This window comes from Octodon degus, unplaced genomic scaffold (genome assembly GCF_000260255.1).
Source record: "Octodon degus isolate 3935 unplaced genomic scaffold, OctDeg1.0 scaffold00096, whole genome shotgun sequence".
Lineage (NCBI taxonomy): Eukaryota > Metazoa > Chordata > Mammalia > Rodentia > Octodontidae > Octodon > Octodon degus.
Genome location: NW_004524672.1, coordinates 2,302,216 through 2,317,140, shown reverse-complemented (window position 1 = coordinate 2,317,140; position 14,925 = coordinate 2,302,216). Strand labels below are relative to the sequence as shown.

Below are 14,925 nucleotides of genomic sequence, written 5' to 3'. Positions count from 1 at the left end.
CCTTTTCAATCAAGTGGTACCTCCTGTCACTGACCTGTCACTGATGAAGCATTTCCTAGCTGTTGTCCCTTGGGGAGCTAATTTACATGTACATCATGGCTCGCTTTTTCTGAAAGCCCATGAAAGAGAAATTATACTCATTTGAAGTGATCACTTACACACAGAGCAGTTTTATTTTACAATTCCAAAGAGGAGTAAAGACAGAACACCTTAGCAGCAAAAAAAGGAAAAAAAAGATGAGAAGTGTCAACATCTTTGCACTTTTAAATGCTACTAAAGATACCAAAATATCCCTTTTTAACCTGCACATCAAAAATGAATCTCTTCTGCTTTTTCTCCAGTCCATTGTGATAGAAAGGAATTATCAATACATGGAGAAAAATATTCTAAAGCAGTTAAGAGGCTCTAATGTTTTACAGAAGCCCAAATAAAATTTTATTCTGGATCAGACAGGTTGCAGGAGTTCTCATTGGCCAGTTGTGGCCTCTGCTTTTCCTGCAAGAGAAAACAAAGCACTTATGCCCCTGAGGTAGCCTGCCCAGGGCCAAGCCAGTTTGTGCATTGCCCCAAATTTCTCATTCCTAATTGTCCAGGTGAAAAACTTCTTAGCAGAATACTTCAAAACCAGCATTGAAACCCAAACTGAAAATACCAGCCTATGCTTCATAACATTATTGCTTCTGCATCCTTAATAGTATTTATAGTTTCATCATGATGCTTCAGAAGAACGCAGGGCGGTCTGACAAGACACATTAATTCATCATTTCATCTCTTCTTCCAAAACACTCTGCTGGGAAGAGAAGGCAGGAGGGAGGCAGAGAATGAGGGAGAAGCAGTTCAAGAGCCCAGGAATTGCTGCTACATGACAGTTGGGCATCATTTTTAACGTGTAAGCCTAATTATTTAAAAAAAATATAAGACTCCAGAGAGACCCATACAGTTTGGGGGGGAAAAGTCCAATGGATGTAAGAGCCTGACTCAGGGCTCAACTTGCAGGTGAGAGAGAATATACCCTAGATGCAGAAGATAAAATTGGAGGAGCAGAAAAAGCCAGAATAATGTTTTAAATGTCCATTAAAACAGTGCAGCTGTCCTTTGTGCTAGTAAAACATCAAGATGCTTTTGAGTGTTTTTATTTAGCTTTTAAAACATTATAAGGCATTATTTCAGTTATATATATATATATGGTATAAGAACTAAATGAATGTCTCTGGCCATACACGTAGTCTACTACAGAAGCAAGACTGAGAACTCAAATGTGTCCTGTACAGCTTTTGTTTTTAGGGAAATGTTCTTCTCCATGTGTTTTCAAATCTGTGCTATGGGGATTCCTTGAAAGGTTTTGATAACCTCATTTTGCTCTCTTTTGCGAAAATTGCAATATGTAGTCCTTCAGTGGGTTCCCATACCTTATAACTTATGTTTAGTCCACTTGCTATGAGATGAATGTTTTTAAAATATGCCACAATAAAAATATTTCCATGTACTGCAGAGGCAGGAGCTGAGCCTCACATTCAAACAGTCCAAGTCTGTGGTGGCAAACCTGTGGCACCCGTGCTGCAGCCAGCTATCTGTTGTCATCACAAGCTTTCACAGCTTCACCATCTCTGGTGAAGGTTCTGATTCTGCACCCCTAATCCCTGGTTAGCCTGTCCCTTAATGTTTTTCTTTCCATTACTCCCCTATTAGTCTCTAACACATAGCCGTGTGGAATAAAGGATGGCCATTTGAAGTAACTCTTACTTTAAGGAAGAAAGCAGTGGCTCTCAGGACTGTCTCCCTAGCCCAGTATGAATTCTAGGTTCCAGCTGTGTTCAGTTTAGCCCATCCTCCCTCCAATGAAGATCCTGTCCTAAAAGCCATGTTGAGGAGCATTATGGAATGCTAGTAAAAATTCACAAACTCAAACATATACTGTAAACTGCACTTAAACTTGATTTTGAAATGGGTGAAATATTTGAATGGACATTTTTCCAAGAAAGATATGCAAAGGGCCAACAGCATATGAAAAGATGATTAGCATGATTAATCATTAGAGAAATGCAAATCAAAACTGCAAGATGTCACCTCACACCAATTAAAATGCTTCTATGGGGCCAGCGAGATAGCTCACAGGACTAAGAGCTTGCTTAGGCAAGTGGAGGGACCGGGGTTTGATCCCCGCACCACATGTGGCACTGGCCCTGTCCTTGGGTTGCTGAGCCGGTGACTGAGTCCAGATGTAATGGTGCACACCTGTAATCCCAGCACTGGGGAGGCTGAAAACAGGAGGATCACTATGAGTCTGAGTTGCATAGTGAGATATCTTGTACCAAATACATAATTTTAAAAACAAGGGACTTAAAATGCTTCTATGAAGGAAATCATAAACTATGTATTATGTTTTTATAGCAGAATTTGTTTAAAAAGGCAGCTATATTCTAAGCTTTAAAAATTAAACAGAATATCATGCATAACTTTCAAATATCCATGAAAATAGAAATGATTACAGTATAACTTTGAGTAATTTATTAGATGCTGAATTTATGAAAGTAGAAGGACCTACGCAGGTTTTGTGGCATAATTTCCCCTTTGTATTCTGCCATCTGCAGAAGACAGCCACCCTTTCAACAGTATTCCTTGATGACCTCACTGGAGTCTGAATTCTTGCTGTGATAGCTCTCAATTCTGAGCAACCGTGCATGCCAAACGTTCGGAGAGACTTTTTCAGTCGGTCCAATGTTTTACTTGTTATGCAACCTTCTGCTCTCTTATTTTTTTTATTTGGAAAATGATCATGTACAAAGCTTAACAAGTTTGGCCTATGATCAATATGAAATACTTATTGAACAATTGGGCATCAGAATCAATAAAAGCTCAGTTGGAACATCCTCTAGATAAAGATGAGAGATAGGAGAACTTCTCAATCATTACTCGTCTCTGAAAATTACCCTTTTTTGTAAACAAATATACTGTGCAACCTCATCTACTTTGCCTTTAAATTTTTTTCGGGCAGCATTATCACTTTCCTTACAATTCTTCTGCTCATTTTCTGACCACTGAGTCTGTTTAAGAAGTATTCCACACTTGGGAGGCTGAGGTAGGAGAATTGCTGTGAGTTCAAGATTGTCCTGGGCTACAAAGTAAGCTCAAGGCCAGCCTGGACTTCATAGTAAGACCCAGACTCAAAAAGACAAAAAAAAAAAAAAAAAGTATTCAAATGTCTCATTCATGGCATGATATGCTGTCAGGGGACCCAGATAAAACACCATTCTCTCCAGCTCCACATGATGTCTTCACTGAAGGACACTCTCTGGCTCTGGTTTTGCAGTTCTGTTTTGATTTTCACTGTGTACAAGCACTTGGATTTCTAGGAAGCTCAGACCCAGGGCTCCAGTGAGACCAGTGCAGTACTTCCTTCGGGAGCAAAGTAAGGAGCCTTCCAAAAACTTCACAATCAAGATAAATACTACTTTATTGTCATACATTTGAAAGTCCATGCAGAGCCAGATATTATAGCTTTAAATCAGGACAAGCTGTTATTTGTTTTATGACTCTGCACTCTTGGGCAACAGGACCAGTCACGGCTAATCAGCTGCAAATGCTGCCATCTGACTTCCTCCACTGGCCTGTTTTACGGGAACTAACAACCAGTGAGAAAGCAAACCAGGCAGGGCACACAGCGTTAGGTATCATCATCCTTTTGACTGAGCAGCTTTATTAACTTTCTCCACTTGCTTCAAGTTATGGGGATCTTTTGGCAAGGTTTGGGGGAGTGTACTTTTTCCTCAACCAAAGGGTCCAGCTTGGTTGGGGAGGCCACATCTCAACTGCAGCATGTGGTTGGCAGTGTGGGGTGAGGAAGGAGTTGTTCACTCTGTGAGATTTTTTTTTAATATGACAGTTTCCTGCCCTAAGGCACTTTGCAGTTTATTTCTGCTCTTTTCATTAGAATCTGAAACAACACTAGAAAGCAATGCAGCAGCTTCTGCACCAGTCTCTGGTGAGTGTGGCACCGCATTCTCTCCATAGCTGCAATTTTAAGATACATATTATAGACACTGGACCACATGGAATTTTACCAATTCTTGATCTGTTGAGTTTCTGATATTTTGGACCCAGTCCAGCAACACACATCATAAGATAATTTCTCAATATGGAAATAGACTCAAGGACATAAGCTTATATACTTACAAACTCAGCAGCTTATCTTTAGATAGAAAAAGAGATAGATCTTTAAACCATACTCATCCTCATCAGTAACTGATTTCTAGTCACTAAAATGTGGGCCCTTTTGAAGAAAGAGAGCAGGAAGAAGCTGTATTTCAAATCTCTGTTTTTCAGTTTTTCATTGTTATTTATATTATTTTCTGTGTTCCCAGTAGACAGCACTAGAGTTAGCTGTCTTTCTTGGGTGCAAGGATACATCAGTACCCATTAGATTAAAAAATCACAACAGGCTTCACCACGATGCCTCAAGTGTTTACTCAACAAAACCTTTCAAGTTTAAGGACCTTTTTTAAAAAAAATAAAAAATCATGTTTATTTCTGAATTTTCCATACACACTTATTATTGGTATATGTTTGAGATATATAATACTGCACTCCTCCTAGGGGGTGGTACATATATAGATCTCATGTCATTATTTTTTGCTTCTATTTCAGCTCCTACTTAAATGACCTCTCCTCCCCTCATGACCCATTCCGATCCAAAAGTCTACCACCTTGTTTCCTACTCTTTCTCTCTCCTTTTCTCTTTAAATTATTTATATGATAAGTTTATTACACAAGAGAAACCATGAAATACTTATCTTCCTAGGTGTAATTAACTTTACTTAGAAATGTGGTCATGAGAGTTATCCCTTTTTTTTGTTCTCGAGTTTTATTCAAGAACTCATAAAAAATATTTCAGACAAAGGAGCTTTAATTCTCATCTTCCTCCTCCTCTTCGTCCTGGTTAATCTGGAAATAATGTAATTTGTAACTCTCTTTGTTGCTAGCAACTACGTGCAACCAGTTGCACAGATTATTCTTTGAATTTTTTTTGGTGAGATATTTCAACTATCTTTTAGAAGGTGACCTGGGAAGTCACGGCGATCTTGCTGTTGCTCCTTTCGATGGCAACCACCCCGCCACCAAGATTCCCGGCTTTGTGGTTCACCATGATTCTTTCCCGGAGAAACTGCTCGAAATTGGCAGCATCCATGATTCCATCTTCTACAGGATGTGTGCAATCAAGGGTGAACTTCAGGAACTGATTCTTTTTTTTTTTTTTCTTGGCCCCCCTCCCCTTTCTGCAAGTTTTTCCATGGGCGCCACGGCGTCTAAGGAATCAGAAAGGGACAAGAATTATCCTTCTTCGTACAAATGGCTCAAATTTAGCCTCTTTATCTTTGAGAAGCGCTCCATTGTGTAGACTCATCACTTTTTCCATCCGCTCACTTGTTAATGGCATACACATCATCTCACAGTAGTGAAGTTTGCTGTGAAGCACGCAGGTGTTCAGGTATTTCTTCAATATGATCACTCTTTCAGGAAGATGTCCATGAAATGAATGCCTGGCTCAAATTGAATTTCTGTTTTTTTTTAATTTTTTGAGGAATCATCATATTGATTTTTGCTGTGCTTATACTGTTTTAAATTTCTATTATAGTGTAGGAGGATTCCACTTTGCATTTAGGACTTTTTTTATTCTTTTGCTTAGTCTTAAAATGAAAATGTTACACTGGCAGATTAGAAAATTCAACATCATCTACTAAACTTAAAAATAAAAAGCAACACTGCAATCCAAACTAAGTTATAAGGGCCAGGCTGATAGCTCAACGGACTAAAGTGCATGCTTAGGCAGAGAACAGTGGCTGGGGTTCACTCCTCAGAGTGCGATGCTGGCCCCATCCCTGGGGCATGCTGAGAGAGCAATGAGACTGGGCAGGGTGGTGGGTGCCTGTAATCCCAGCACTTGGGAGGCTGAAAACAGGAGGATCACTATGAGTCCAATCTATGTAGTAAGACCCTGTACACCCTGTAGATCCTGTCCTAAATTCATAAAAAGAAAAAAATTAAGCTATAATTTTTTAAATAGCAACTAGCTAAATTTTATGTTATTAGTACAAGAATTTGGGGTGACATTAAGGGATTAAAAGGTGAGTGCTAAGTCTTCAAAATATTTTTGTTAAAATATACTGTTATAAACACTATTTCATTGTTATCTTTTCAATATTATTTGGAGATTTGAATATAAATGCTTATTTCCTAGAACTTGCCCCATGAAATTACAAGCCCAAGAGGTTATAAATTATCATAGTATTACACTGAAGAGTGATTCTTTTGGTAGCCACAACTCACCTCTGACCTATATGAGGTTTTATGAACTTGAATAGTGATTAAAAAGAGATGAGCAGCTTGAGATGGGGGTGTCTGAGGGGTTCTACCCCCGGGAGAGAGCCTGTCTGCCCTGCTGCACCCTGAAATTGGGAAGCAAATATGTCCCGCATTGGTGAGCACGCAATGCAAGAGAGAGCAAAGGGGTACCTTTGAATCCTCCCGAGAAGGCCAACTGGACCAGCTGGAGACCCCAGGAGGAGAGAGGAGTGAACACGCTGTCCCTGGGTGCCTCAGGGCTTCGCAGTCTGCAGTCTTGATGTAAAGCGTCTGTTGGGTAAAGGGGACGCAGGAGATGGGTACCAGGAAAGCCCATGCCAGTGTCTGTCCAGGGAAAAAGCAGGCTTTTTGTTTCTTTAATATGTTGTTTATGGTAGCTTCAAGGTGGTGTCACATCCCTTGAAAAGAACGAAGGGAAATTCTGACTGTTGTTGGCAGGAAAGTTTGATATTAATAAAGAGTATAAAATATAAAGTAAGGAATATCGGTCAAAGTCAATCACACTCACTTTTGCACCATTACTTCTTCTACTTAACCTTCACAAGTCATTTCTAATTCCTGAGGAGAAGCAGATCTCTACACTTAGGCCCTGGATAGTTGCTCAAGGAGTGGCCCAAAAGGTCGGTTCTAACTGCCTGTTAAGCCCAGCAAACTTGTACACTGAGAGTGAAAGATCATTTCACCTTCCGGGTTCTGGCAAGACACTGTCGGGTGAGCTGATGGCAGAAGGGAGGGTCACCCTGTAAATTACAGGGAATGTCTGACACATCTCTAACCCCTACGCTGTGTTTCCTGCGAATAACAGGCCCACATTAGGGAAGCAGAGCATTTGGGATCTGATGTGCCAACAAACTTTTGGTGTCCATGCTGACTTACTCCACACAGGATATTCCGCTAATGTGAGACTGTCTGGTACAGAGACACAAGCAGCAAATCCAAGAGCAGCTTAGATTTTTCATGTAAGGCAAGATGAGATAATGTCCAGGGGTTGACACTTAAAATCAAGTGAGATATCAAATCGATAGATAAAAAATAGGCAAATAAAATTGAACACTGGTTACACCGTGAGTTGTGCTCCAGAAGTCCGTTCTCACGGAGCTCCTCTCTGCCTATGGTGATAACATCAGTATTGCTCTAATGAAGCCCATTTTCTGACCCTGTCATGATCCGTGTAGCTCCACTACTTTTGCCAGGTGAGCCGACGTGGCTCCTTTGGGTGTCAGATTAAAAACACTTTTCGGAAAAGTGAAGCATACAGAAGGATTCTCATCCCAGGCACGAAGGTGACAACCGAAGGTCATGGGCTATGGTGTGGCTGCAGCCCGTCCGTCAGCTTTCCCCCACAGGCACCGTGCCTTGTCTTCAGAGGCAGGCTGCTGTGACCACCCAGTGATGCACGACAGTCATCCCACTGGGGAAGCCACCAGCATTGAGCACACACCAACACTCCCAGCCAGAGGGTACCAACCCTCAGTCCTGAAGGACTCAGGTACACTTTCTATGTCAGGAAGCGAAGCTGGAGCTCATGCAGTGAATCAGCGTTTTCTGCACTTAGATGATTTCTCTCTCCTATGAAGCCATTTCCCAGTACCACTGATGGAATGCTAGCAACTGTTTATTTAGAAGCGTTTGGGGCTCGCCCTCGGACCAAAGGCCACCCTGTGTCCCAGTGTTTATATTTCTACCTTTCGTAGTGGGACATTCGGAAGAGGCCTTAGAGAAAACAGCTGAGTCCTTCAGGGAAAGCGTGCAAGGTCAGAGCTGTAAATTCTCGGTCCCGCTCTGCTGGTTCGTGTTCTGTCATGCTCCTTAATCCCTGTGTTGCCGAGGTCCCGGATCTTGTCTGGCTGTTCACTATCTTGTACTGAACAGAATTCCTGCCTCATTCTTGTGCCCTGTCATGTTTGGGGTGCAAGGCTGGCACCCTGGCCATCCCAGGTACAGCCTTCTTTGGCGGAAACCGGCTCTCAGAAGTGAGCGTTTTACAGCTGAGTGTGTGTCTGTGCTATTTTCTTTGAACAAAACTCTGAGGTATAACTGACACCAGGCAGACAAATGATAAAGTACAGGGAAGGTCTTGGGTTCAGGGCTCTGGAAACTCACCTGGGTGCAAATCAATGAATAAATTGACAAAATGAAGACCAAAAGAACTGGACAGTTTAGACATAGTCCTTAAAGAATAACTACATGTGTGATTTCATGCTCAGACATATTGTTTCTATAACGCCTGAAAAATATTTGTTCTGAGTGTGAATAAATATTTAATTGTAGGGATCCCAGCCATGCAGTTGCAGGCCCCAGCTGTATGTGTATGTGGCTGTCTAGAACACAGGAGGTCTTCTTTCTCACCCCAGCCTTAGATGCCAGGGAACCTGCCAGCGACCTTCCTCCTCTCTTGACCTGCTCCTTTGCCACTGTCACTGGCCCCCATGGGAGAGGAGTTTTCTCCCATAGTTTACTGTCTAGAGGCAAGGTTGGCGTTGTTATCAGACAGTGAGGATCAGTGGTAGTGCTAGAACTATCAGGCGGAGGCTGCGCATGGTCACACACATCCTGCAGTGCACCAGAAAATCCTCCGAAGCAGTCAGCCCAAACTATCCACTTACTAAGAAACTCTGAAAAAGCCCTGTACCACAGCAGGAAAGCCCTTCCCAAACACAGCCAAGGGCTTGTGCCTGCTCAGACGCCTCCCCCACTCCTCTCTGACTGCTTTCGCTCACCGCACAGTGCAGCCCCTGGAGCGATCTGGGTTGAAGGCATGCAGAGTGGATGTGGGGTGCACACATGTCACCCCAGCACCCCAGGAGTCTGAAGGAAGAGGTGAACAGGTTCAAGCCAAGCCTCGGTGGCTTAGCCACTCAGTGAGGCCATGTCTCAAGATTAAAGAAAACAAAATTATAAAGGCATGAAGATGTAGCCCTGAGTGTAATCCTTGGTATGGAAAAAAAGAAAGCCAAAAAGAAAACACAAAAACAGGAATGGAAACAGGTAGGGTTTTGTCTTTTTACTGCTCAAAATCTCCAATGTCTTCCCATGTCTCAAAGAAAATGTCATTTTACTAGGAGATGAGCTCTGTCTTGTTCCCCTCCTCTGCCCTCATCTCTTAGTCTCTGACCCTCGTGCTCTGCGCTCCAGGCAGAGGCATCTCTGAACAGATGAGCCCCACTGTGCTTCATGACTTTCGCACTTTTCCTTGTCTTTGCCCTAGAAGTTGCCTCCAAACACATCCACACATATTGTATCTCATTTCCTTCAGGGATGTGCCAAAGGCTCATAGTTTAGCGGGGAAGTGACATCTTTTCTGCTACTCTCTGTAAAATTGCAGCATTCTCATTACTTTCTGCCTCTTCACAGAGTTGTATTCTTTCCTTAGTTTTTATTGCTACTTAAATTTTATCTATTCATACATTTTGTTGATATATTATCTGATACTGAATTATAGCTCACATAAGGCAGAGATTTCTGACTGTTAGCTACCAAGTCGTTGGTCCGTGGAAAATGCCTAGTCCTTGTGTGGTGTTCAGTTACTATGGGCTGAATGAATGAATAAGTATAATTAAGAGATGAACAGCTGAAGATACAGCTCAGTGGCTCGGTGGCACAGCACCTGCCTGTCAAATGCACAGTCATGAGTGCAATTCCTGTAGAGAGAGACAGAGAGACAGAGAGACAGAGAGAGAGAGACAGAGAGACAGAGAGAGAGAGAGAGAGAGAGAGAGACAGAGACAGAGAGAGACAGAGACAGAGACAGAGACAGAGAGAAAGAGAGAGAAACAGTTGCCATTCAACCACTTCATTCTGACATATATCATATCATATTCATATTTTTTATGGTCTAGCAGATCTCAAAATGACTTAAGGTTTTGAAAATGAATTCTTCTCAAAGCTACAGATGCAACTATCTGAAAAAATCAAATATGAGGTAAGATAAATCCATGGGTTAGTGTTTAAAATTCTGAAGATCTGAAGATCCTAATTCTGAAGGCCAGCTTTAATACATTAAATATGATTTTGCTTTGCTTTGCTTTGTGTAAACCAAATGAATGTGATTTCCTAAGATACGAATTCAGCTCTAGACTCTGGGTTGTGTTTGTGGAGGAGTTGAGCCTGGACCGCCTCTGCTGCCCTTTGTGGCAAAGAAAAATTCCGCAGACTTAGAGGGGCTGAAGTACCGCTCTGCTGCTGGGGTAGCTTTGTGGTTCATTTCGGGGTTTTTTCTCCAAAGGGATAAAGATTTAGGTCCAAGTTTAAATTTGTATGATATCAGTTTTCTCACCCTGCAGTTATAAATGTCCAGGGATATCTCTTCTGTAGCAGGGAAGTACAGAGGGAATCCCCTCTTTCACATTGTTAGTGGTCATTAGTAGAACACAGGTGAGCCACAAAAGGCAACTTAGTGAGACCCTATGTCAAAATAAAAAACAAAAAGGGCTAGGGGTGTAGCTCATTGGCAGTGAGTCCATGGATTCAGTTACAAGTGCTGAAAAAAAAAAAAAAATGACACCAAATATATCCCCAATCTAAATGCTAAATTTTATAAATCTTTAAAATATCAAGATAAACTGAAGGGCCAGCCAAATAGCTCAGCAGATTAAGGCACCTGCTTAGATGCAAGGGCCAAGAAAGTTCGATCCCTGGGGTCAGCCCCCAGGGCATTCTGAGACAGTGAATGAGACTGGGTGTGGTGGCACGGGCCTGTAATCCCAGCACTTGGGATGCTGTAAACAATAGGATCACTATGAGCTCAATCTACACAGTGAGCCCCTGTAAACCCTGTCCTAAAATGCAAAAAAAAAAAAAAAAAGATAAAGTGAATTCATTTTCCAGTCAAAATTTGACACTCTATCCCGTGTGTTGAGTTTTAAGTTTAAATACAGTATAAAGATGACATTCAGCTGACTCTCAGCCTCCCCGTGATATGAGTGGTGCAGTCATACAGAAACAGTTTTCTTCTCTATACACAGGACATGACTCGGAGTTCTTTTGTACGACTGCTGATTAATCTTTTTAAAATAAAATCCCAGAATAAGGTATTTTAATGTGTTGAGAAATGTTGCTTTAAAGCTGATCCTGTTGGATTGATTTAGGCAGAGTTAGAAGAGCAGCGATTGCAGGTCTGATATACTTTATCCACAAGCCAAATGATAATGTGAGCAAACACGTGCTTGATCTGCGCCCTGGAGCTCAGTGGGGCTAAAGCCAAGGGTGCATCCCTGGTTATAACCTGAGCCCCCTTCCAACGGCAACCACCAAAGCAGAAAATTCAAATGCTCTGAAAGGTTGAACTAAGATAAACGAAAACTTCCTCAGATGCTTGTGTTACAAATCCTTTGGGAGCATATTGGGTTCGGATCATGAAAGCAGAGCTCAAATGGTACTTTTGATTTTTCCCAATTCCACATAAAAAAAAAAAAAAAAAAAAAAAAAAACCTCTTTCACCACCTTCCTGTGCAGAAGGCAGTAAGCTTGCTTGGTGTCCCATCTGACCCATTCATGTCAAGTTAGTTACAGCCAGTGCACTGCCCACCCCCCACCCCCATCCATGGAGTCCTCCAATGGAGCCAGGCACTGGTACAAAGGCTGTTGCTTATTATGGAGAACTGAATCACTCATGCCAAAAGATAGCTTTTCTTTTGAAAACAAGAACAGAATGCATGGAAGTTGTTAAAAGCAAATCATTTCCCATTAATAAAAGTTGTATGATATAAAAAAAGAAGAGCACACTGCTGTAATTACCGGTACATTAAGCAGGGGAGGAACAGCTGTGTGAACTTGGAGTCCGTAGAACAACAGCCACCAAGCCAGCTTCCCCATATGGTCTGAGGGAGGAGGAGGCAGGGCTTCTGGCTGCTGGGGACTGGGGAGAGGTGAGGAGGGGGCAGACCCGAACCCCACTTGTGTAAGAAACTCATGCCAAGAAATGTTTGATTTTCTGATCCAAAGCCAGCTTCCTTTGGGTTGCAGTAGAAAAATCCCCCTGGCCTCTATAACAAAAACTTCTAAAAGTAATGTTGTTTTTTCCTAAAGAGAGCAAAATGTAAGTGTTTTCAGACGTTTGGCTACACTGCTACTAATAGAAAAGACTTCAGAAATACTGAGTCGGGGCTGCTGAGATGGCTCAGTGGTCTAAAGCACCTACTTAGAACAAGCTTAGCAAAGAACGGGGAGCGCGGTTCAATCCCCCAGCACCACATGCCAGCCAGCCAGCCCTGCCCCCTGGTGGGCTGAGCTGGCCACACACACACACACACACACACACACACACACACACAAATAAATAAAATTAAAAAAAAAAAGAAATACTGAGTCACCCCCTTAACTCTCTTGGGGTGTGGTGACAACTTGGGATGATCGGTATCACTTCATGAACACTATTTGGTCTTACACTTGCCTCATCTCTCAATTTAAAGTAGCAGGCAGCCAGAATTTGGAAGTAGCGGGGACCATTGACAGCTCCCCACCTCCAGGTACTGGCTTCATCTTCTATAGTGAAAAACATTTTAACCATCTAATTGGCATTCCTTTCAGAATTTGGCAAATTTGGTCAAAACAGATTGACACTATAGTAACCATTCATTATCAGTGAACATCCTAAACGGAAAAGCATTCCATTCTTCTTACATGGTGTGTCATAAATTAGAAACAATACATTTTATTGTGAACCCTCCTAGGAAGACATTCCTGAATGGGCAAGGCAGAAAATGCTTGCATTATATTACCCAGAGCTAAAATTTGATAGTTGTTGGAAGGGTTGGCTATAAGAAATCTAGCTATTTACAGGAGGAAATACCAAATAGGCTACATCATTTCAAGGAGATGTTTTTTTGAGTACCATGTCCAAAACCATTCTGGCTACCACTATATGAAAGTTACAGTCACAGAGGATGGTGACCAGCTGTTCTTCATTGCCACTGAAAACAGAATTTGGGGGATGGGGGTGGCATTAAAATGGAATTTAAGGAATTTGAGCTTCCTGCAATTTTTAGTGAGTTAACAGGAGAGGGAGCCACACCAGAGAGTTATGTAATAGATGCCTTTCATTTGCTGTTGCTTTTTTTTTTTTTTGTAATAGAAAAGGCATTCGAAAACAGTTCAGGTACAATTTTGTCCATTAGTAAAATAGTACATTTGAAAATCTTATAAAATATTTCCCCAAAACCTGAAAAACTTTTGCAAATACTGTAACTATAGAAAACTAGGTTATGTATTGAATGTCATAGTTATATGACGTTATTATGCAATATTGTAAAATAAGATTAATTTTAAAGACTCATCAGAGATACGTCCCTTTCACACTACAAATTTAGATAGGCATACTCCAAGGTGGGCTATGATATTTTCCCTGTGAGTTAAAACTTAATTGTCTAAAGAAATATCTAAATTTAAGAAGAAAAGCAACGGTGATTGCTTCAAATACAAAAGCCTCTTAGAACACCATTAGGTACGAAGAAAAAATAGATAAAATGTTATTTGGTGGGCACTAGGGTTTCTGTGTGGGCACTGTAGTTCAGGAATTTATAACTATATCCTAGAGCAGGCACTGAGACAGTAACCTGCAGACCTTTCATAATACAGCAGCTGTGGGAAGGACGCTAATTTCACCCAGAGAGTCCATTTGTCTTTGCAGGTTTCCGAGCTTCACAGCGTACCTACCCTTTCCCATTTGCCATTCAACTTGAATGGAAATTTCTTCTGGATCCTATTCCAGATGCCCCATGAGACGGAGCTGCCTTTCAGCAATCATATGTTACCAAGGGCTGTACTTGAATGTAAGCGTGGCCATAGACGTGGAATCGGAAATGAGGGATTCCTGGATTTCACTCTGGATGTTTCTCTTCTCAGATCTCATAAAAGAACATTGCTTTCATCTCAGATGATTTGCAGCTTCTCTGGCAGCTAATGTTCATCTTTGTGAACCATATTTTCTGTGGAAAAGATACAATTTCTAGTTAGATTGAAACTTAATTTTTTTCCAAGAAGGAAAAGAAAAAGAGTTTTATTACATAAGTGCATCTAGACTAAAAATTTGGGGGCATTTAGGTCATTTGCCATGACCCTCTGCATGAGTATAAGGGGACTCAGATAATTCTACCAAGTTACTGAATTGGTTACTTACTTCAGGAAATATTCAAGTATTTCATCTGATACACAATTTAGGTGAGCATCCAAGTGTTTAGCAGGGTTGCAGTGGCACATGATGTTACTATTTTTCTCTTCTCTTTATCCCTCTAAGAGTGTTTCTCTTCCTCTAGAAGAACCCATGATTAGAAGTTGCTGGTAATGACGATGAGGAAGATGCCATCCAAGGAATCCCCCACATTTCCTCTATTGTCAGCCCCCTCACTTCCCCCTCAGAGTTAAAGACTTCCTTCATCCACCCAAAGCTGTCGAGACCAATTGTAACCAAAAGCTCTTCCCAGTATCCTCTACATAGGTCTCTCCCCTACAGAAACATTTGCTCTCATATGCTGAGAACCAAGTTGTGAACAAGAAGTAGTTAATCATGACTCTCAAGAACACCATCTCTGGACTCTGATGCAATGGGCTCCAATTCCAGCTTTGCCT

The 14,925-nt window shown here is 41.6% G+C and overlaps 1 pseudogene; it reads right to left on the bottom strand.

Moving 5' to 3' along the window:
* Positions 1–4,902: 4,902 nt before the first annotated feature.
* Positions 4,903–6,676, bottom strand: LOC105743074 (annotated as a pseudogene).
* Positions 6,677–14,925: the final 8,249 nt, after the last annotated feature.